The 23299-nt window shown below is 51.4% G+C and overlaps 1 protein-coding gene across 2 annotated transcripts in view; it reads right to left on the bottom strand.

Moving 5' to 3' along the window:
• LOC144806055 (uncharacterized) overlaps positions 1-23299 on the bottom strand; it is a 609474-nt gene that overhangs the window by 36319 nt on the left and 549856 nt on the right. Inside the window, exon 1 of one of the 2 annotated variants that reach the window (XR_013605675.1) lies at positions 1483-1533. The exons of the other annotated variant lie outside the window; for it this stretch is intronic. The gene's annotated coding sequence lies outside the window, so the exon portion shown is untranslated. Of the gene's footprint in view, positions 1-1482; positions 1534-23299 lie in introns of those variants that run through there. 2 annotated transcript variants of the gene reach the window in all.

Below are 23299 nucleotides of genomic sequence, written 5' to 3'. Positions count from 1 at the left end.
TGCAACGACAAAGAAACTTTTATTGCAGCTTTTCTGTCAACTGAAGAGATAAAACCCCTGGGCGTGTTTAATTGACTACTGATAAACATGAACAATCAAGAACATGAGTTTCTGGAAAACTATCAAGCACCCAATCAGAATCAGCCGCCCTTCACACCCAGGAATTCTTGAGTCTTTGGAGGGTGATTTGCACGTGGTATAAGAGGAACACTACATCGACTCAAAGCTCACTTCTCAGGGATGTACTAAGCAGCCAGCCTCATGGCACACTTAGCCAGCTCTTCACCTCCTCCTCAAACTGTTGACCAGCTATCAGGGCAAATGAGCCTGCAGCAAAGCATCGCTGGCTTGGTTCCACACCGGACCAGGCAAGGTGGTCAACTCCATACTCCTCCAAGTCAGCATGCTCTCTGGTCGAGCCAGTCCTAACCCCAAATGAATGTTCCCCATCACAACTATTTTAATGGTACTAAGTTATGTTTCTACCAAATGATTGAGTCAAAAATTTAAAGGTTTTACTATGAAGTGCTGAAAGAGAAATCATGACGTTTTTCTATATTTCTGAGTCTGCCACAGTACAGAGGAGCATTATTTCTCTACAGCAGCAAATCGTGTATGTGCCCTGTAGAAAGCACGTTTGAATGAAACATGGAATGCATTGCAGCCACAAATCCATACAACAACATAGAGTGCAAGATAACTTGTGTTATTATTGCAGCAGAACGAAATGCCATTCCTAATGTGTACGTCATTTTAAAGACAAACCCAGAAAAATGTATGGTCAATGTTGTTCTTCTGCCAGTTAAAAGACAATCTCCATTAATGTGTCAGTAATTAAAACACTATGAGAAACCCTACTCTATGGCAGGGTGCTGCCTGCCACTATATTGCCGGTTACTTTCAACATAATCTGATTTATACATACATACTCCAGGGTGCTGCCAGCTATCGGGTCTGCACATAGCAGTCTGGAGCAACTCAGGAAGGAGGTAAGCTCTTCATTTCATCTTAAGCCCTTAGGTTACAATCACAGCCTGATGGGTCCGGAGAACTTTATCCATGCTCTAACTGTGCCGAGCAGATACACGTAGCCCAACATAGGCTGTGTTGTGTGCTAGGTGATGCCTGGCATCTTATTATCGTTGGCCGGAGGATGAAGCTCTGATAGGAGCTACTACAAGAAGAGCAGAGAAACAGGACCACAGATCGCCACAGAGCTACAACAGTCCAGAAGCTGAAGAAAGAACTCTGTAACAGCAAACCTCCTCCACCCTGGAGATTCTCCAGGGTAAGCAAATGATGGTAATGAAATGCAAACTGCAGCATTAAGGTCACACACTACAACATCATTCCCTTTAAACCAAAGGTAACAGCCTACAAGAAAAAACGAACCAAAAAGCAACAAAACTAGAAAATGCATTTCCAAATGCTTCAAAAGAGAAACAGTTAATACAAATGAACAATATTAAACTTTGTTGGTACCTTAGTAATGTGCTTACTTCTTGGCTTCACTCCATCTGCAGCAATAACGCTCTGAAAGGAGAAATTACTGCTATGAGTCTCAGGGTCTTCAGTATTACTGGTCTCAGTCACGAAGACTGCGATGTCGGAAGATAACTTTCTCTTATTTGGCTTTATTGTTCCACTAGTCACGCCATCGCTTTTAGCAGACACGCTACTGTCAGCAGCATCATAACTTCAGGCAGATCAGCAAAGCGGATATCACCACTCACATTGGGTGAACAGACTCGTCTCTGCTACATACATCCACTCTGTTCTCAAATTTGCTTGGGGCTGCCAAAATGCAAAGAGCTGCACTAGATTCGCCACACTTTCCTGACTACCTTTTTTTTTAAAGTTGTGACATTCAAGCGGGATTCTTGGTTCATCTGCAAGCTGAATTATTTTAGAGGTTCTATTGCCACACAATACTCGTCCCATATTCCAATTTGTCAACAGGGTGTTTCAACCGTGGTAGGTTATCAACTGCCTGTTTTGCAGATAATTTCGAGTCGTTTCTGTAAGAAACTGAATTATTATTTGCGGTAGATGAGGAACAATCACAACCGTTGTCAGAGTGAACTTTCAAAGCCATTCAATTAACCTAGGATCAACCCCTTGGTACCTAAGCACCGAACAGGCAGGCTCAACTTAAGGTAATATTGTTGTTACCGGAGGTCTCTGGTTGGCACAGGTATGCACTTGTGACAAACAGGGACCCTCACTTCCAGTCAGGGCAAGGGAACTACTCCTTCGAATAACCCCTGCTCACCCTCTAGGTAGTGTGGCGCGAGCAGACAAGGCTAATCCTCAGGGCGATAGTAAGTTAAGCATTTATGATCACGCACAGTAAACCCACTGACCCACCACAAATGGTCACCAGTCGTAAGGCTGTATAAAAAATACGTATACTTTATATAAAAGGTATATTCAAAAGCAGGATTATCACAAGACCATATAACGTTTAGCGATTTGAGGCCACCAGATTTCAATAGGCAATTCGTCTTTAAATGTTCGTTGTTCAGCAAGGTACGATGACAGGGAAATAAGAACGTTGCGAACCCTGGATCCGATAGGAACTCGAGACGGAGTTCAAGTGTACCTTGCTGTGGAAGTCCGAGGCGTTTCAGGCGTGGCTACTGGTGAGGGCCGACCCGGGACGAGGCCGACGGTTCTCCAGAGGATCTCTCTGGCTCGGGCCCCCTCGAGGTGCGAGGCGGGTGAGCAGGACTGTGGAGGGTTGCGGCGATCCAGGGTCAATGCAGCTCACGGGGCGAGGCGCCGTTCAGGCCTGCGGGGCGTACTACTTCTTAGCACACCAAGTCGTACTCGTGGATCTGTGAGGGGCGTCGCGTTCTCGGGCAGACGGGTGCAGTACCAGGCTTCCAGTACCACTGTACGGGGAGGCCTTTCTTGAGGTGCGGCACGAGCCTTGGTATGCAGGAGGGCAAAGCGAGACAGTCGGGTACGTTACGACGTACGGACCGTCCGAGGCTATGGAATGCGCTCTGTGCAGATTCCGGCTGGAGAAGATGAGAGGCGCACAATGCGCTCCGTTAGCAGGCGAGGTGACAGGACTGAAGTGAAGAGCGACTCAGGGATGAGCGGGGCTCTCTGCGGCGGGGCGACCAGGATCCGAGCTGTCACGACCTTGGGAGGGGCGAAGGCACCCGAGTCACAACTCTGGCGAGGGAATAAGAACTAACGCCCAACAGCAGACGGGCACAAGCAGAATAGAACCCAATGGTCCTGGGGTTCCGTTCAGGGGGCAAGCTCGCAATCAAGCCCTTGGAGATCGTTTCAGGCACAAGTCTACAAAGTCCTCTCTGGTCCTTTCCTCTCCTTTCTCAGCAAGGCACCACTGCCGGCCAGTCTTACAGGATACAGACTGGTTTCCGTCCTTCAGCTTCTCTTGGTCCTTCTAGTCAGGCAGAGGTTTGTCGTGGTCAAAACTGGATCTGATCTGTAAGGAGCGGAGCTCCTATATTTATATTATAGTGATCCCCTCCCCCTAGCGCCTTGAGACCCTCTGGGTGAGTAGTGCGCTATATAAATGCCCGAACTTGAACTTGAACTATACTGCGTTTCTTTTGTCTTTGCAGGCCAGGGGGCCTGAGCCTAGTTCAACCCGGTTTTGGAGCACTCTGTTGACAGGACGCTGCCGTCTTCTTTCAGGGCGCAGGGCAGGGACATCAGATGCTCCGCAGGAGGTGGAGCCAGCATTGTGGTGGTGGAGCACAACCCTATTCAGAGTCAAGGACTACTCCGCCCACCCATCCTGGAGTAAGCACCCTATTCACCGCCTGGTAACCCCGACTGCCCCCAGGAATCTCTCAGCCCTGTCACTCACACAAACCCAGACAGCAGATACACATCCTGGCAGAGGCAGGCTGAAACGGTTAGGCGAGCAAAGGCTAACTTTCTAAAAGTAGCATTTGGAAACCCAGGATATTAAAATAAACCTTGCTAAAGGAAGTATTTTATTATTCTGAGTTCAGGCATACTAAACTTGACGTGCTACCGTGTTCCCTGAGCCTGCCGGGACTATAGCGTGTAATCATTCCGGCAGCTCATCTTGGCCTAAGAGAACAGGTAGCCCTTCAATAGTGAATAACGAAAAGGGTGGTAATTCACTACTAGGACATGCCACACTCTAGGCTTGTCCTACCTTACGCTTACAATGCACCCTGCCCGTAGGCCTACCATAGGGGTGACTGATATGAAGATTAGGGAAGGTTCAGGGACTGGCAAGTGTGGGCACTTGCGCAGTCAGCGTAACAGTACGAGACCGTAGGCGGGTTCTGCAATGGCGCACCCGAGACACATCTTACGAGGCCGCTTCTGTGGGTGGCGCAACCAGTGCTGCAGGCCCACTAGCAGCATTTGTATCTACAAGCCCCGGCACTCCTCGTGCACTTTACTGGGGACTGACAGTAAACCAAATAAGCCAATCGTGGAAATCAATTACATATACACTTTACATTGGGAGCACTTGCACTGAGGCACGGATTGGCCGTGGCGCAGTGCCCTGAACATCGAATACCAGCAAAACATCGGAGGCACATCAGCAAAAAGTGGAAGGGAGACTCGCGCCAAGGTGCCAGGTCTAACACGTGTCCCCTCCAGCTGAAACGTGAGGAGAACTACCCTTCCCCAGGGAGTTCCTCATCACTAAGGCGGAAAAACCTTGACAGACCGTCAGCATTGGCGTGGTCTATGCCAGGGTGGTGTTCCACCATGAAGTCCATACTCTGTAGAGAAATGGACCACCTCAACAGTTTCGGGTTCTCACCCCTCATTTGCATCAACCATCTGAGGGGCCTGTGGTCTGTCTTAACTCGGAAGTGAGACCCAAACAAGTAGGGTCTTAGCTTCTTCAGGGCCCAGACCACAGCAAAAGCTTCTCTCTCGATCGCACTCCACTTCTGTTCCTGTGGAAGTAACCTCCGACTGATGAAGGCCACAGGTTGATCCCAGCCCTCCTCAGTCGTCTGTTAAAGGACAGCCCCTACCCCATGCTCTGAAGCGTCTGTCTGCACTAAGAACTCTTTGGAGAAATCAGGAGCCAGGAGCACGTGTGCCGTGCACATGGCCGTCTTCAGGGTGTCGAATGCTACCTGAGAGGCGTCCAGATCACTTTCCGGGGCTGCTTCTTCGAAGTCAGCTCTGTAAAGGGGGCAACGATGGTGCTGTATCCCTTGACGAACCTCCTGTAGTACCCGGTGAGTCCGAGGAAGGCCCTCACCTCCTCTTGGGGGGTTCCCAAGCCAGGATGGTCTGATTTTTGGGGTGAAGGGGCGCCACCTGGCCGCTCCCAACTTGGTGTCCCAAATACACCTCTGAACCCTGCCCGATCTGGCACTTGCTTGCCTTGATCGTGAGGTCTGCTTTGCGCAGCACACCAACACTTCCCAAAGGTGCCGCAAGTGTTCTTCCCACGTACCGCTGAACACTGCGATGTCGTCCAGGTAGGCGGCACTGAACGCGTCCAGTCCAACCAACACCTGGTTGACCAACCTCTGGAAGGTGGCAGGGGCGTTTTTCATCCCAAAGGGCATGACCCGGAATTGGTAGTGCCCGTCTGGGGTTGAAAACGCTGACCTCTCTTTGGCCCCGTCAGTTAAGGCGATCTGCCAGTACCCAGACGTTAAGTCAAATGTACTGAGATACCGTGCAGCCCCCAACCAATCGATGAGCTCATCAGCTCTGGGGATGGGGTGCGCGTCAGTCTTCGTGACCGAATTGAGTCCTCGATAGTCCACACAGAACCATAGTTCGGGTGTGGCTCCCGGCGTTGCAGCCTTCGGGACCAAGACCACTGGGCTGGCCCAAGGACTGCTGGAGGACTCAATCACCCCAAGAGCAAACATCTTCAAGACTTCCTCCTTGATACAGGCTCGTACCCTGTCAGTCACGCGGTAAGCCTTGTGCTTTACCGGCAAACTGTCTCCCGTGTCCACATCATGGACGCACTAATCTGTGACATCCGGAACCAGGGAGAACAAGTCAGAGAATTGCCCCAGCAGCTGGCGGCAATCACTCTGCTGCTCAGGGGTCAGGGAGGGTGAGATGTTAACTCCATCCACTGACCCGTCTCGCTCGGAGGCCACCAAGAGGTCCGGAAGAGGCTCGGTCTCCTCCTCCATTCCGTCATGCCCACTTCGGACCTATCCAAGTGGGGCTTAAGGCGGTTAACATGTAGGACCCTCAAAGGGTTCCTGGGAGTTCGCAGGTTCACCAGGTAGGTGACAGGACTCTTGCGCTCCACAACCTCAAATGGACCCGTCCACTTATCCTGATGTGCACAGGGCTTCACTGGGGCCAAGACCCACACCTTTTGTCCAGGTTGAAGCTCCACCAGAGTGGCATTCTGGTCGTACCACCACTTCATCTCTTCCTGGCTGGCTTCCAGGTTTGCCTCAGCAAGTTGCCTGAATCGCTTGGTCTGGTTTCGGAAGGCCAGCATGTAACTGTATACATTCTAGGGAGGTTTCCTGGGAGATTGCTCCCAGCCTTCTATAACCAGACTCAGAGGTCCTTTGACCGGGTGACCGTACAGAAGCTCGAAGGGACTGAACCCGAGCGACTTCTGCAGCACCTCTCGATACGCAAACAGTAGGCATGGTAAGAGGACGTCCCACTTACGCCTCATTGGTCCTTCTAGGCCCATGGTCATGCCTTTCAAGGTTTGGTTGAATCTTTCAACCAACCCGTTTCCTTGGGGGTGGTAAGGGGTGGTGAACTTGTACGTTACACCACACTCTTGCCAAAGGGACTTCATATACTTCGATATGAAATTGGTGCCCCTGTCAGACACCACCTCTAGAGGGAATCCCACTCGTGAGAAAGTTCCCATCAGTGCTCGTCCCACCACGGGGGCCGTCACTGTCCTCAGAGGGATGGCTTCAGGGTACCGGGTGGGATGGTCCACCAAGACCAGGATGAAGCTGTTGCCCATGGCTGTCTTGGGGTCCAGAGGCCCACAATGGCAATGCCCACTCGCTGGAATGGGGTACTGATGACGTAGAATGGTTGGAGGGGAGCCTTGTTCTTCCCTCCACACTTACCACTTGCCTGGCAAGTTTGGCAGGTCCTACAGTGAGCATCTGAGCTCCTGTGCATTTGGGGCCAATAAAAGTGGGTGACAAGCCTGTCATAGGTCTTGTCCATCCCCAAATGTCCTGCTAAAGGTACATCGTGAGCCAAACCCAGTAGGAAGGCTCTGAACTTCTGGGGTACAACCAGCGCACGGGCTGATCCAGGTTCAGCAGCCTTAGGCTCTGAATACAGGAGATTGTTCTCCCAATAGACCAAGTGTTTTCCGGACTGAGCACCATTGGCCTGGTCTGCAGCCTGCTGCTGCATACCCATGAGAGAAGGGCATTCTTTCTGCTCCTTGCAGAATTCCTCCCTGGAGGGGCCTTCTTCTTGCTGCCAATGGTTCAGCTCAGGCAGGTCTCCCAGTTCGGCGATCTGTTCCCCGATAGGCTCCAGGGCATCCCCCTCAAGGTCTGCTTCCTCCTGGGCTGTGGGAACTTCAGGGGCCGGCTGTCCGTGCCTCCTGCGCCTTCTCTCTAAGGCCGGTTCCTGGGCCTCTCCTTCAGGCTCCAGGACTTCTACAACACCCCTACTGGCTGCCATGGACCGCGTGGTCACGCACGCCCAGTCGGGTAGACCCACCATCCGCAGATGAGTCGTTTTCTCCACCTTTCCCCAAGGGGAGTTCTCCAAATCGTTCCCTAGCAAACAATCTACAGGCATGGAGGTCCTCACAGCGACTTGCAGAGTACCAGAGACCCCCCCACTCAAAGGGAACCTGAGCCATCGGACACTGGCTCTCAGAATTGTCAGCATTGACAGCCCTACAGTAGGCGTGCGGTACCACCTGCTCTTGAGACACCAGGTGCTGCCTCACTGCAGTCACACTGGCTCCTGTAACTCGAAGAGCCTCCGCCTTTTTACCGTTGATGATCACTACCTGCCCATATTTCTTAGTGTTACTGGGTAGGTAGTTCTCGGGGACCATCTCACTGTCTCCTAGCGAGACTAGGGTCATCTGTATGGGATCCCCACCCTTTTGGACGGCTACTTCCTCCCCAAAATTAACACTAGCTATTTGCCGGGGTGGAGCACCAGTGGGTGCGGGTTTTGCGAATAGGCGATACTTAGGGTCAGAGGCAACGTGACCCAGGTCGCCACACCTAAAACAGGTGATGGGCCCTCTTTGAACAGGTTTACCTGTCGGGGCCCCGGTCTGCTTCGGGGGTGGAGGAGGCTGAGAACCTTTCCCTTGGTTCCCTTGGGGATTACTTTGGGGGCCTTTGTGGAACCCTTTCTGTTTTCCCCTGTCCCCCCCACTCTTCTGCTGGGGACCCTGCCCACCTTTGGCTGAGTCTCCCACTGGACCCTTGTGGACCCTGGTGCTGAGCCAGCGGTCTGCTTCCTCAACAAGCTTCCTCGGGTTGGACAGCTTGCTATCGATCAGGTGCTGGCGTAACTCAGGAAAACAATTAAGAGACAAGTGCTCCCATTCCATTAAATCAAGCAGCCCTTGGAAATCATTCACCTTACTACCCTTCACCCAACCATCCAGCGCTCTGCAGAAAAAGGTCACATACTCCACATACGTACCCCCTTGAATCTTCACACAATTCCTAAACCGCTGTTGGTACATTTCAGGGGTTAACCCAAATCGGTTCATCAGGGCATCTTTCATGTGCTGGTAGGAGAGGGAAGATCTAGCAGGGTATCCCGCCCCTCGGTCAGGAACCGTCCCCACAACCCCGCTCCCCAATCTCGCTCAGGGACTCGGTGAGAGGACATGGCTACCTCGTAGGCCTGAAACCACTGCCCTATGTCATCCCCCTTAAAATACTCCTTTACCACATCCTTCGGTACGTAGACCCTTGACTCTACCTGGGCTGGCGTTGTGCTGCCACCAGGAGCTGCGTCTAAGCTCTTTGCTTTCAGCTCCAATTCTTTGATGTGTATTTCATGCTCTAGCTGGAGTTTCTTCTCCGCCATCGCCATCTGTCCTTTCAATCTGGCAATTTCCACTTCATGCGCTCTGGTTGCGGCCCTGTCTGCCAGCTCTTCTGATGACGGGCCTCCGTGCACCTCGACAAGGTTATCTGGTGGATCCACTACCACCTGATTTTCTGGCTCTCTCGACTCTTTCCAGGCTCTCAGTGCCTTGATGATCTGGGTTCTAGTTTTGCAACCGGCGTGGGCGACTCGGAACTTTACGCAGAGGGCTTTCAACTGCTCCAATTTGCATTTTTCAAGCCCTTTCCAGTCAACATCATCGATTCCAGAGACGACAGAGGGTGCTCTCTCGGGGAGTGAACCAGGCATGGTTTCGAGATTGGAGATCTCTCGACAAGAAAGTAAATCTGTGGCTTTGTTATAGGTCTGCTCTCACTACGTGGTGATCAGTAATTCACTGTACATGAATCAGAAAAGCAAATCCGAAATCCTCACCGCTGGTACCAATGTTGGAACCGGACGTCTCTGGTTGGCACAGGTATGCACTTGTGACAAACAGGGACCCTCACTTCCAGTCAGGGCAAGGGAACTACTCCTTCGAATAGCCCCTGCTCACACTCTAGGTAGTGTGGCGCGAGCAGACAAAGCTAATCCTCAGGGTGATAGTAAGTTAAGCATTTATGATCACGCACAGTAAACCCACTGACCCACCACAAATGGACACCAGTCGTATGGTTGTATCAAAAATACGTATACTTTATATAAAAGGTATATTCAAAAGCAGATATTTTTAAAGCCCCTGGTTACACTAACGGGGTCCCCGCAAGAAGGGTGTGTTATACTCCCTACACACACTAACAATGCTTCAATGGCTAACAAAAACCAAGTCAAAACAGAAAATCAAAAATGTCAGATTATACAAGGCTGGTATCGTGATTATTTACTTATATTAATAGGTGGTCCCGGTCATGGCATCATATAAATAATCATACTCTGACTATGCACGTTAACTTAGGAAGCGTACAAGAATTGGCTTGAGGGATTTAGAATGCATACACAACCTTTTCTGATATTTACACCTCTTCCAAAATGTTTTCCCCGAATGTCTGTGAAGTAACTTTTCACTTTCGAGCACGGGATAGGCCATGTGATTACACATGTTAAACTCCGCGTAGTATCGGTGGCGGAGTTCACTTGGTGTGCCGTGAGCGGTGCCTCGACAATTGGATTGAATGTAAGTAGCATTGTGCACGTTTGCCGGCTATCATTAGATAGAAGCTCTTTACGAGAGGCCATTTTTGATTAGAAAATGACGGGTTGCCCCGTGTTTTGTTTTTGTTTTTCCACACAGCGTTACCATCACGGAGCTTTTGCCTGACCTTAGATTTGCCTCTTTAAACCGGGCCGGCTGCGGAGTGTCTGCCGTGCTGTGCCGTGTTTCCAATTTGGAGTGATGTGAGTAACTCGTCCCTCAGCCCCTTTGCTATGTTTGGGCTGTTGTGGATGGTTGGACTAAGTATGTATATTTTTGCGGCTGAAAGAAAAACATGGTTTCAATTTCCCTTGTTCACAGCGCCCTACTGCATTGACGCTTTAGGAACTAGGTGCCCTTCCTCTATTCACAATTGGAAGTCGAGGATTGTAAGTCACATTTCCCTTGACTTACGACGATCATTCTCTCTGTGTTTGGATATTACACTGATTCAGCATAGTGATAGCCGGCATTTTTTTTCAGGTGGTGGCCGAATTTCCATTCAAGTAATTTGGTGTACTTTTGTGACTAAAGATGTAAGTACAACTATTCATTACTGGCCTTACTCTAGTGTGACTCATCAGTCAACCTCTAGACTTTGATATTATTTTAACTTTCACCTACAGCATAACTATTGAGATTGCGCCCGTTCCTTATCCATGCTGGGTGACACACCCTTCAGACGGCGAGTGAAAATCGCGATCTGATATAAGCTCACCATTCGGATGAATGAGTGGAGTTTTTTGTAAGTTTGCCCTTGAGATTGAATTTTTGGTCTAATTACATCTGGCACAAAATCCCTTTGACAATTGATTGCTATTCTGATTTTATTTCTCCTCTGTAGTTGCGAATCTGTATCGTTGAGATTGACCACTACTTTGAGCGGTCTATTCTAGTTCCTGCATTAGAGCTTTCCAGGCCTAATTTCCATGGTAATTTTGACTGAATTGATCCATTCTGTCGTAACACAATGGTTTCAATTGAGTTTCGCCACTTCAATATTTTGATATCCTGTTTTAATTTTTCAGATACAATTGCCCCACACCCCCCCTTGTATGTCCTGATGAAGACCCCGCCTAAGGATCTAACTTAACCTACAGATAGGGGTCGAAACGTCGACGGCTCTTTTCTTTTGGACATCCGGCACATGCCCCTGACAGTTTCCTTCACAGTTTGTGACCGTAGAATGTCTTTTTGTATTAATTTATCAATGGAGGCCATAAATTTGGGCTTTTGTATTTGAAATGTTTGATTCCCTATTGATTGTGGTATCAATAATTGTGTTTCCTTGATTAACTGTTTCTATTCCTTCAACTTTCACACCCTTGAGCATCCCCCTTCCTTCCTTCCTCCCCCTCTGAGGCTATTCATCTAATATGAAGTAATTCTATTATTGTAGTTGTCTGGTGTTGTAAATAAATTGCAATACTTTTGACATTTTTGACATTTTTGATTTTCTGTTTTGACTTGGTTTTTGTTAGCCATTGAAGCATTGTTAGTGTGTATAGCGAGTATAACACACCCTTCTTGCGGGGACCCCCTATTTACATGTATCACATAGCGCCCAGGTCCCCGTGACTGCATGGGTAAAACCCCCCCTTTTTGTAACGCCTGGTTACACTAAGGCCAGTGTGTCCCCGCGCTATGATACGGCTAGTAATAGTTAAGAGTACCAAGTATCTCTATCTCTATCCCCACAGAGGAGCCCCACCCTCTATATAAGAACCACAACTTGACTAGACACAAGGCCTAGAGCCTGTAGAATCAATCAATCAATCAATCAATGACATTTATAGAGCGCACTACATACCCGTAGGGTCTCAAGGCGCTGGGGGAGGGGGGTGCCGCTACTGCTCGAACAGCCAGGTCTTCAGCTTCTTCCTGAAGGAGAGGTGGTCTTGGGTCAGGCGCAGGTCGGTTGGGAGGGAGTTCCAGGTCTTGGCGGCCAGGTAGGAGAAGGACCTTCCTCCTGTAGTCGCTCTTCGGATGCGGGGGACGGCGGCGAGGGCGTGGTTGGCTGATCGGAGGTGGCGTTTGGGAGCGTAGAAGTTGATTCGGCTGTTGAGGTAGCTCGGGCCTTGGTCGTGTAGGGCTTTGTGTGCGTGGGTGAGGAGGCGGAAGGTGATTCTTTTGTTGACGGGGAGCCAGTGAAGGTCTCTCAGGTGTCCGGAGATGTGGCTGGTTCGTGGGATGTCGAGGATGAGTCTGGCAGAGGCGTTCTGGATCCGCTGGAGTCTTTTTTGGAGTTTGGCGGTGGTACCGGCGTAGAGGGCGTTGCCGTAGTCCAGTCGGCTAGTGACGAGGGCCTGGGTGACGGTCTTCCTGGTCTCGGTGGGGATCCACCAGAAGATCTTCCGTAGCATGCGTAGGATGTTGAAGCACGCCGAGGAGACGTTGTTGACTTGCCTGGTCATGGAGAGGGAGGAGTCCAGGATGAAGCCCAGGTTGCGTGCATGGTCTGTCGGTTTGGGTGCGGTGCCCAGGGCGGGAGGCCACCAGGAGTCGTCCCAGGCGGAGGGTGAAGAGCCCAGGATGAGGACCTCCGTCTTGTCGGAGTTCAGTTTCAGGCGGCTGGTCGTCATCCACTCGGCTACCTCTTTCATCCCTTCGTGCAGGTCGGCTCTGGCGGCGGCTGGGTCGTTGGTCAGGGAGAGGATCAGCTGGGTGTCGTCGGTGTAGGAGATTATGCTGAGGTTGTGTTGGCGTGCAATGGCCGCGAGTGGGCTCATGTAGACGTTGAAGAGGGTGGGGCTCAGAGAGGATCCTTGAGGGACGCCGCAGATGACTTCGGATGCCTCTGACTTGTACGGTGGGAGGCGGACTCTCTGTGTTCTTCCGTCGAGGAAGGAGATGATCCATTCCAGCGGCTTGTCCTGGATTCCGACGTTGCTGAGGCGCTGTACTAGGGTGCGGTGGCAGACAGTGTCGAATGCCGCGGAGAGGTCTAGGAGGATGAGGGCTGCTGTTTCTCCGTTGTCCATCAGGGTTCGGATGTCATCGGTGGTGGCGATGAGGGCGGTCTCGGTGCTGTGATTGGCTCGGAAGCCGGTCTGTGAGGGGTCGAGGGATCCATTCGTCTCGAGGAAGGCGGCCATCTGCTTGTTGACGGTCTTCTCGATGACTTTGGCTGAAAATGGGAGGAGCGAGATGGGGCGGTAATTCTTGAGTTCGGTGGGAATCACTGTGCCCCTTCGGAACCACCCAAGGTAGTGACACAGGGGACCCACGGGGACGCGTGCAGTGTGGGAACACAGCCGCAAGCGCCGTTAGCTTCTATGGGGAAAGTCGCGGTTGGAAATTTAAAGTTTCAGGACACTTAGGAGAGGACTAGGAGCAAACCCTTTTGGACTTAGATGGTTCTAGGTCCAACACCGATGGGAGCACTGGAGTACTCGTGTTACCTAACCCAGGAAAGTTGGGAGCATAGGTGCCAAATGGTGTTGTGTCGGGTCACGTCGTCCTTTTCAATGGCGAGTTGCTGCAAAGTGCTGCTGACATGAAGAGGAGAAGTGTCCGAAGAGATCCAAGTCTGGATCGAAGATGAGAAGAACTTGAAAGCAGAGGGGACAGAGTCTCGGTCACTAGTCAGTGACCAGGGGCACGATAGTCGAATGCCCACCGATGTCGGGTACTTCAGGTGAGATGAGGGGAAGCTTGACTCTTTAGCCACGAGGACCAGGAGGCGTCGACGACAACCAGAAGCAGGATTCAAGCTCGCCCACAAAGGATGTCAAACGCTGCAGCGTTGGTGCCCGGATTGGACACAACAAGGCAGATTAAATCTGGCTCGCCGGCAGACCCTCTGAGGCCGGCCCAATTTAGAGAGTCTTCTCTACTCTGCCTGACCCAGCTATATAGTCTTGTCAATGTCTCATTCTCTACTGCTACTGTCCCAGCCAGTTGGTGTCACCCATACTTAAAAAACTCACTCTAGACCCGTCAAAGCCAGAAAACTTTAGGCCTATATCCCTGCTGCCCTGGGCGGCTAAAATCGCAGAGTCCCATGTGAATCTAGTTCTTACCAGCGTTCTCAAAACCAACGACACTCTGGACGAAACCCAGCATGGGTTCCGTGCCGGCCACAGCACGGAGACAGCGCTTCTGGCTATGACAGAGCATCTCCGCTCCACATTGGACCTTGGTCAAACGGCAGCACTGATCCTCTTGGATCTCAGTGCCGCTTTTGACACTGTCTCCCACCAGATCCTTCTACATCGACTTGAGGAGACAGGGATCACCGATATGGCTCTTGCTTGGTTTCGATGCTTCCTGACCGATAGAACGTTTTGTGTCTCCACTCCTCCTTTCCTCTCTGGGGCGCGTTCCATTGAGCAAGGTGTTCCGCAGGGATCGGCCTTGAGCCCCACCTTGTTCAAACAGGTCTTGCAGGTGGCCGCTCCTTCCGTTTTCTAGCAGCTAAGTTATGGAATTCCCTTCCTGCCCAGATACGGGAGTTGAAAGACATGTCGCAATTCACGAAAGTTGTCAAAACACTTTTATTTCCTGGAAAATAATTTCCCCTACCAATCTTTTCTGCCCTCAGTTCTGTTTCTCACTTGGGATTAGCGCCGGGACGCCTCTTCGCTGGGGCAGCTGTGCGCTCTATAAACCATATAACATAACATAACAAGCCTTGGCAACAGCAACCGACGCAGAAAGAAAACAATTATTATTATTATTAATGGAAATTTATATGCAAAGAGCGCAACTAAACCCGTAGGCATCAAGGCGCTGAGGATGGTAACCAGAGAGCTCAATCATCACCAGCGGGGGAATTAGAGATAGGCTTCTTGGAATAGCCAGGTCTTGAGTGCCTTATGGAACAGAGTGTAAGAGGGAATCACCTTGAGATCATTAGGGAGCGTATTCCAAAGTCTGGGTGCAAGGAATATATATAGCCCTGTAGGGGCTATATATATATAGTATATAATATATATAGTCCCCCGTATAGCTAAGGCCCCACCGGGCCTTGGCTGTATGGGGGACAGCAAGCAGGTTTTTGCTGGAAGAGCGGAGTGTTCTCCCAGGGATGTAATGGGCCACCAGGGCACGAATAGCCTCTGGTCCAGATTCATTGAGGGCGCGGTGAGTAAGGCATAAAGCCTTAAAATGAATCCTTGCCTGCATGGGAAGCCCGTGCAGGTCTTTTCTGATGGTAGTGCCCGAGGAAAGTTTAGGGGCGCCGACAACAAACCGGGCAGCCACATTCTGCACGGTCTGGAGGCGCTGGATCAGACCACTGCTAATGCCAAGGTATAGGGCATTGCAATAGTCCAGTCTGGAGGCAATGACCGCTATTGCTACCTGTTTGCGTGTCTCAGGGGAGAGGTAGTGAGTGATTTTTCTTAAAATCCTCAGGGCATTGCAACAGGTGGACATAGTCCTACTGATCTGCTTGTCTAAGGAGAGGCTTTGGAGTGGACCAGCAAGGTCCAGGCGACTCACCAAGCGATGGAGAGTCAGGGCACGTCTGAAGCAACCAGGGAAGACCAAGGAAAATCAGAATTGCCTTCTCAGGTACCCAAAAGTCAACGGACAAGGGATCGTGAAGGTACCTCGAGCTGAATCACAAAATGGCAGCCCTCGGAACACTCGGAGTGGGTAGGCCAGCAATCTTCGGTGGATTCTCTGCTTGGGGTCGGGCTACAACTAATCCAAAGCACAGCTTCGAAGAACGTCGAGAAGCTGATGTACTTGCAAATGTGCATGGTGTCCAGGGGTTCCGGTTCCACATTACCCACGATGGCTACAGGTCTCGGCTTTGCTGGGGACTCAGATCAGCATAGGGGAAGTCTGGAAATCCACCTCTGGTGTTGCAAAGTCTTTGGCGTCTTGCTAAAGCTTCGGAGATGCAGACCGGTCAGATGCGTCTTTGGTACCTGCCAAGCAGGGGAGTAACTCCTTTACTCCAAGGGAGATTCTTCAGTCATCTGGCGTTGAACAGATCATCGAAGGTCCAGGATTCAGTTTCAGAGTTTCGTCCAGGGACTTCTAAAGTTCTGGTTACAGAGGTTCCTTCATTATACCCAAGGAATGGGTTGGACTAGCTCTAGGGTCCCACCTATGGGAAGTTTGGAAAGAGGAGGGGCTACACCCATTTCCTTTGTTCAGTTTTGCACCAGAGCAGGGGCTGGTAGCCCCTGGGGCTGGTTTGAACTGGACTATGCACAGGGACACCAAATGTGCCCCCAGTGCAGACTTCAAAGCACTCTTGGAGTGCTCCCACCCAGTCCCAATATACAAAAGCCTTTCTGGGAGGTGGTTACACCTCCCTGTGACAGGAAAACTATTGTCAAGGCCTCCCGTGCCGGAGTTTCGGTCAGCAGCAGGAGGTCAGACCTGTGTCTGTGGCTGCAGCATCCATTTTGTGATGCCAGGGCTCTTTTAAGCTGGCACAGGGTATGCCTGTGCTGTCATGTCTCTCCCTCTAGAAGGGTGGGATCAAACTCCCACACCAGTTGCTGGTGTGGGGGTATGATTCCAAGGTGTTTGACACCAAACACGACATGTTTCCATGCAGCGAGTCCAAAGTTAGCATTTACCGCAAGGTTATAATGCACTTAAGAGTAGATAAAGCCAGGCAGTGGTATTTGATTTAGGTAAGAAAGCGCCACATAGAATAATTACACACATTATTTTAAGGAACCCAGTATTTTACGGTGCTAAAAGGTGAGGAGAACCACCCCACTCCTCAGGATAGGCCTCTGGCTTCTGGAACAAATGACACTCCTTAGCACACGTCTCACTTATAAAGTAACATAAGTATGTAACACGTTTCCACAAATTCAAAATTAAATAATGCGCAAAAGATTAGTCTTCCTTCTTTTTTGTTGGTCACTTTATTATGTGCAAGTCTTCCCAGAAATTATCTACAGCAAACACATGTTTAGTCGCAAACGGGAGGTCGTCCCGTGACTATCTCAAGGCTGTGTGATTTAGAAAAAAGACACAAAAAGACCAGTTTATATATTGGGAAAAACAGTCCCATTGATAACAAACAAACCATACTATATCAGTATTGGGAAAGTCACCAATCAAGTGTAACTCATGCTATGGTGGGATAAGAAATCAATACAAAAATCCAACAACACAATAACACAGAATATACCTCTGTGAAACAGTAGATCTCTGAACCTAATAGCGATGGAGAGACCAAGTAAGTGCGCTTAGGATAGTAAGAGCCAGCTAAAACTCTCCCACACTAAACTAAGTGAGAACTTTCCGCTGTTAGAGTGATCGTGAGACGTGTGAATCATTACGAGGGATAAGGGTCATATTAAAAGAAATCTGAAGCGTGCACTGAATAGGTAAAATAAAATAGTGATGTGAGCAAGTGAAATTTAGACACTAAAAGCAAGTCTTATTTGAGGTTATATAAATACCTATCTCCTGTATGAGAACTGATTCTGTAAAACAAGCAGAAAGATTTGTATATATCAATCCATAATTTGAAATTCAATGTTTGAGATTAGGTTTAAGACAAGTGCCTTTAAAATGGACCTACTTAATATGCGGTGATAATTCCAAACCCCAATGGGTTTCAGGTGTGGTAGCGTCTATGATTTCGAACGGATTTCACTGGTTTCTATTTCTTCCAGGAACAATCTTCTTAGTGCTGCAAAAATGTGAAATCACTAAATAATGCTTATTTGGAACCGTATTTCCTACTTAAGTCACTAATCATTACTAGCAACAAAGTCCTTGCTATTCTTTAATAAAAAGGCTTCAGAGCAACTGACGTGTTGTTTAATATTATAGTTTGCTTAATGAACATGCAGATTGACAACTCAATCAAAATGAAGTATCCTAAACCAAAAGCCATGCCAACGAAAACCCATGCAGTATACTGTTTGTAATGAATACCTGCATATTTGGGCCATAGTTACCAAAATCTGCCTTCTTATGCTACGTGTAAAGAAGCATATTGTGAGCGTCATAGTCTTAGATTACCGTCGTATCGCAACCATAAGTTGGTGGATATGAAGAGCCGGTGTAGTTAGAATGGCCGCCAAGTTAGAATAGAGCGCTAAGTCCTTCCTCTCTGTTTACACCATGAGAGTAGGGAGTGAATTCACCAACAACGTGAACACGCTGTTTACACTTCCGGTATTTAAATTAGTTTGGGAAACTTCTTCGCACAAGCATACTCGGCATCGAAGATGCATGGTGGCATCGCGGAGGATTCTCTTAAGAGTGGAACAAGGTAAAAAATAATGCTAATGCTGAGGAGGTAGCACAATTCTTCTAATGTTGAGTTTGGGATAACATTAACATCGTTATATGTCTTCATGACAACTTTTAAATATTTTGTTTTTTTAAGGGGGCATACTATAGCCAGTTGGTGTTTTTGAGCCGCATACATAAGTACATTTGGAAGAATGTGTAATTTTACGTGTCACCTCTTGTTCTAACATTAACAAGATGTAACTCTCAGAGTGTTTAACATTCTAACTAAACCGGCACTTCACAACCACCAACTTATGGTTGCAATACGACGGTAAACTAAGACTATTTTTTGGTTCCTCTCGAGGTACCTTCGCGATCCCCTGTCCGTTGACTTGTGGGTCCCTGAGAAGGCAGTTGTAACTTTCTTTGGGCTTCCCTGGTTGCTCCAGATGTGCCCTTACTCTCCATAGCTTGGTGAGTCCCCTGGACCTTGCTGGTCCACTCCAAAGCCATTCTTCTCTTCCTGCATGGGTTGCTGTTGCCAAGGCTTGTTGTGTCCAATCCGGGCACCAATACCTTGTGGGACAGCTCGACTTCAGCTCCTGTTTGTCGTCGACACCTCCTGGTCCTCGTGGCTGAAGAGTCAAACTTCCCTCCATCTCACCTAAACCATCCGACATCGGTGGACATTCGACTATCGTGCCCCTGGTCACTGGCAAGTGACCCAGACTCTGTCCCCTCTGCTTTCAGGTTCCTATCATCTTCGATTCAGGCTTGGATCTCTCTGACACTTCTCCTCTTCCCGGCAGCAGCACTTTGCAGCAACTCACCATTGAAAACAACGATGCGACCTGACACCATTTGGCACCTATGCTCCTGGCTTTCCTGGGTTAGGTAACTCAAGTACTCCGGTGCTCCCGTGGGTATTAGCCCTAGAACCATCTAAGTCCAAAAGGGTTTGTTCCTAGTCAAATTCTAAGTGTCCTTAAACTTTAAATTTCCAACAGCGACTTTCCCAATAGAAGCTAACGGCGCTTGCGGCTGTGTTCCCACACTGAACGCGTTGCCCGTGGGTCCCCTGTGTCACTACCTTGGGTGGTTCTGAAGGGGCCCAGTGATTCTACAGGCTCTAGGCCTTGTGTACAGTCAAGTCGTGGTTCTTATACCACTATTTTAGTATATGGCTTGGTCCCCCCCAGGGCCTATCGAAAACTGTGCTATTTACTGTGAATATTTGACTTGTAACTTGTGTACTTCGACTTCTAGCCTCATAAAGAGACTAAGGGGTGTGTTTTAGAATAAATACATGTATTTTATATATATACCTGGTGTAGTTCTCATTTGGTCATTCAAGAGATTATAGACTGGTAAAACAAGCTGCTTTATATTCCTTCAAGACTTAGCCTGAAGGCTGCTTTCCATCTCCACCACTAGGACAGCTTTCAATAAAGGTTTTCTTTAATCTATCATCAATAATGGTTGTTTGGACTGGTGCATGGTTCCCACTATAACTAGTGGACAGCATATGCCAGGCCAACTTCTCACACTCACCTCCTCTGCACCCCTGGACATGCTTCACCTCCTCTGCCCCCTGGACAGGCCTCACCTCCTCTGCAGCTCTGGATAGGCCTCCCCTCCTCTGCACCCCTGGACATGCTTCACCTCCTCTGCCCCCTGGACAGACCTCACCTCCTCTGCACCCCTGGACAGGCCTCCTCGGCTCTGCCCCCTGGACAGGCCTCACCTCCTCTGGACTCCTGAACAGGCCTCATCTCTTCTGCCCCCAGGACATTCCTCACCTCCTCTGCCCCCTGGACAGGCCTCTCCTCCTCTGACCCTTGGACAGGCCTCTCCTCCTCTGCCCCTGGACAGGACTCTCCTCCTCTGCACCGCTGGACGGGCCTCACCTCCTCTGCTCCCTGGACAGGCCTCTCCTCCTCTGCAGCCCTGGGCAGGCCTCTCCTCCTCTGCAGCCCTGGGCAGGCCTCTCCTCCTCTGCCCCTGGACAGGCATCACCTACTCTGCAGCCCTGGGCAGGCCTCTCCTCCTCTGCCCCTGGACAGGCATCACCTACTCTGCACTCTGGGACAGGCCTCACCTCCTCTGCACCCCAGGAGAGGCCTCTTGGTGCTTCTGACAGGAGCTCTCAGTGAAGGATTCATATTAAGGACAGAGGAGCCCAGAGTTCATTCCCCCCATACAGCGCCTCTGACTCCGCCCTGAACTTCGTGGCGCTATGAACAGGGCCTGAAGAGAGACACTGTTCCCCTGGACAGGCCTGACCTCCTCTCCAACCCCCTGGACAGGTCTCACCTTCTCTCACCTCCACTGCACCCCTGGACAGGCCTCACCTCCACTGCACCCCTGGACAGGCCTCTCCTCCTCTGCACCCCTGGACAGGCCGCACCTCCTCTGCACCCCTGGAGAGGCCTCTTGGTGCTTCCGACAGGAGCTCTCTGTAAAGGATTCTCATTAAGGACAGAGGAGCTCAGAGTTCATTCCATCCCATCCAGCGCCTCTGACTCCGCCCTGAGCCTCGTGGAACTATGCACAGGCCCCGAAGTGAGACACTGCTCCCCTGGACAGGCCTCACCTCCTCTGCACCCCTCTAGACAGGCCTCTGTGCTGCACCCACTGGACAGTCCTCGCCTCCGCCATCCCCCTGAACAGTCCTCTCCTACTCTGCACTCCTGGACAGGCCTCACCTCCTCTGCAGCCCTGGACTGGCCTCTCCTCCTCTGAACCACTGGATAGGCCTCACCTCCTCTGACCCATGGACAGGCCTCACCTCCACTGTACCCCTGGACAAGCCTCACATCCTCTGTGCCACTGGACAGGCCTCTCCTCCTCTGCGCCCCTGGACAGGCCTCTCCTCCTCTGCGCCCCTGGACAGGCCTCTCCTCCTCTGCACCCCTGGACAGGCCTCACCTCCTCTGCACCCTTGGACAGGCCTCTCCTCCTCTGCCCCTGGACAGGACTCTCCTCCTCTGCACCGCTGGATGGGCCTCTCCTCCTCTGCACTCCTGGACAGGCCTCTCCTCCTCTGCACCCCTGGACAGGCCTCACCTCCTCTGCACCCCTGGACAGGCCTCCCCTCCTCTGCACCCCTGGACAGGCCTCACCTTCACTGCACCCCTGAAAAAGCCTCACATCCTCTGTGCCACTGGACAGGCCTCTCCTCCTCTGCGCCCCTGGACAGGCCTCTCCTCCTCTGTGCCCCTGGACAGCCCTCTCCTCGTCTGCACCCCTGGACAGGCCTCTCCTCCTCTGCGCTCCTGGACAGGCCTCACCTCCTCTGCACCCCTTGGCGTGGCCTACTCTTCTACATGTGCAGCCCAGGACAGGCCTCACAACCTCTGCAACCCTTAGACAGCCCTCACCTCCTCTGCACCCTTGGACAGGCCTCTCGGTGCTTTTCACAGGAACTCTTTGTGAAGGATTCTCATCAAGGACAGAGGAGCCCAGAGTTCATTGCACCCCATACAGCGCCTCTGACTCCTCCCTGAGCCTTGGGGTGCTATGTATGGGTTGCAAAGAGAGACGCTGCTCCCCTGGACAGGCCTCAACTCCTCTGCACCTCTGGACAGGCCTCACTGCCTCTGCACCCCTGAACAGGCCTCTCAAGGAAGGGTTCTCATTTAGGACAGAGGAGCCCAGAGTTTATTCCACCCCATACAGCGCCTCTGACTCCACCCTGAGCGTTGGGCGCTATGCACAGGCCCAGAAGAGAGACACTGCTCCCCTGGACAGGCCTCGCCTCCTCTGCACCCCTGGACAGGCCTCTCCTCCTCTGCACCCCTCGACAGGCCTCTCCTCCTCTGCACCCCTGGACAGGCCTCACCTCCTCTGCACCCCTGGACAGGCCTCACCTCCTCTGCACCCCTGGACAGGCCTCTCGGTGCTTCTCACAGGAGCTCTCGGTGAAGGATTCTCATTAAGGACAGAGGAGTCCAGAGTTCTTTCCACCCCATACAGCGCCTCTGACTCCGCCCTGAGCCTCGGGGCGCAATGCACAGGCCCCGAAGAAAGACACTGCTACCCTAGGCTGGCCTCACCTCCTCTGCACCCCTGGACAATCCTCTCCTCCTCTGCTCCCCTGGACAGGCCTCATCTCCTCCCGACCCCTGGACGGCCTCACCTCCTCTGCATCCCTGGACAAGCCTCACCTCCTCTGCATCCCCGGACAGGCCTCACCTCCTCTGCACCTCTGGACAGGCCTCATCTCCTCTGGAACCCTGGACTGGCCTCACATGACTCTCCTCCTCTGCACCCCTGGACATACTTCACCTCCTGTGCACCCCCTGGAGAGTCCTCTCCTCCTCTGAGACCATGGACAGGCCTTGCCTCCTCTGCACCCCTGGACAGGCCTCTCCTTCTCTGCACCCCTGGACAGGCCTCACCTCCTCTGCACCCCTGGACAGGCCTCTCCTTCTCTGCACCACTCTGGCCAGGCATCACCTCCTCTGCACCCCTGGACAGGCCTCACCTCCTCTGCACCCCTCTAGGCAGGCCTCACCTCCTCTGCACCCTTGGACAGCCCTCTCCTCCTCTGCAACACTGGAAAGGCCTCTCCTCCTCTGCACCCCTGGACAGGCCTCTCCTCCTCTGCATCCCTGGACAGGCCTCTCCTCCTCTGCACCCCTGGACAGGCCTCACCTCCTCTGCACCCCTGGACAGGCCTCACCTCCTCTGCACCGGTGGACAGGCCTCACCTCTTCTGCACCCCTGGACAGGCCTCACCTCCTCTGCACCAGTGGACAGGCCTCTCCTCCTCTGCACCCCCCTGGACAGGCCTCACCTCCTCTGCATCCTGGACAGGCCTCATCTCCTCTGCACCCCTCTGGACAGGCCTCTCCTCCTCTGACCCGGTGGACAGGCCTCACCTCCTCTGCACCC

Source organism: Lissotriton helveticus (assembly GCF_964261635.1).
Source record: "Lissotriton helveticus chromosome 1_1 unlocalized genomic scaffold, aLisHel1.1 SUPER_1_unloc_41, whole genome shotgun sequence".
Classification (NCBI taxonomy): Eukaryota; Metazoa; Chordata; class Amphibia; order Caudata; family Salamandridae; genus Lissotriton; species Lissotriton helveticus.
This window is presented reverse-complemented; position numbering and strand designations above follow the sequence as displayed.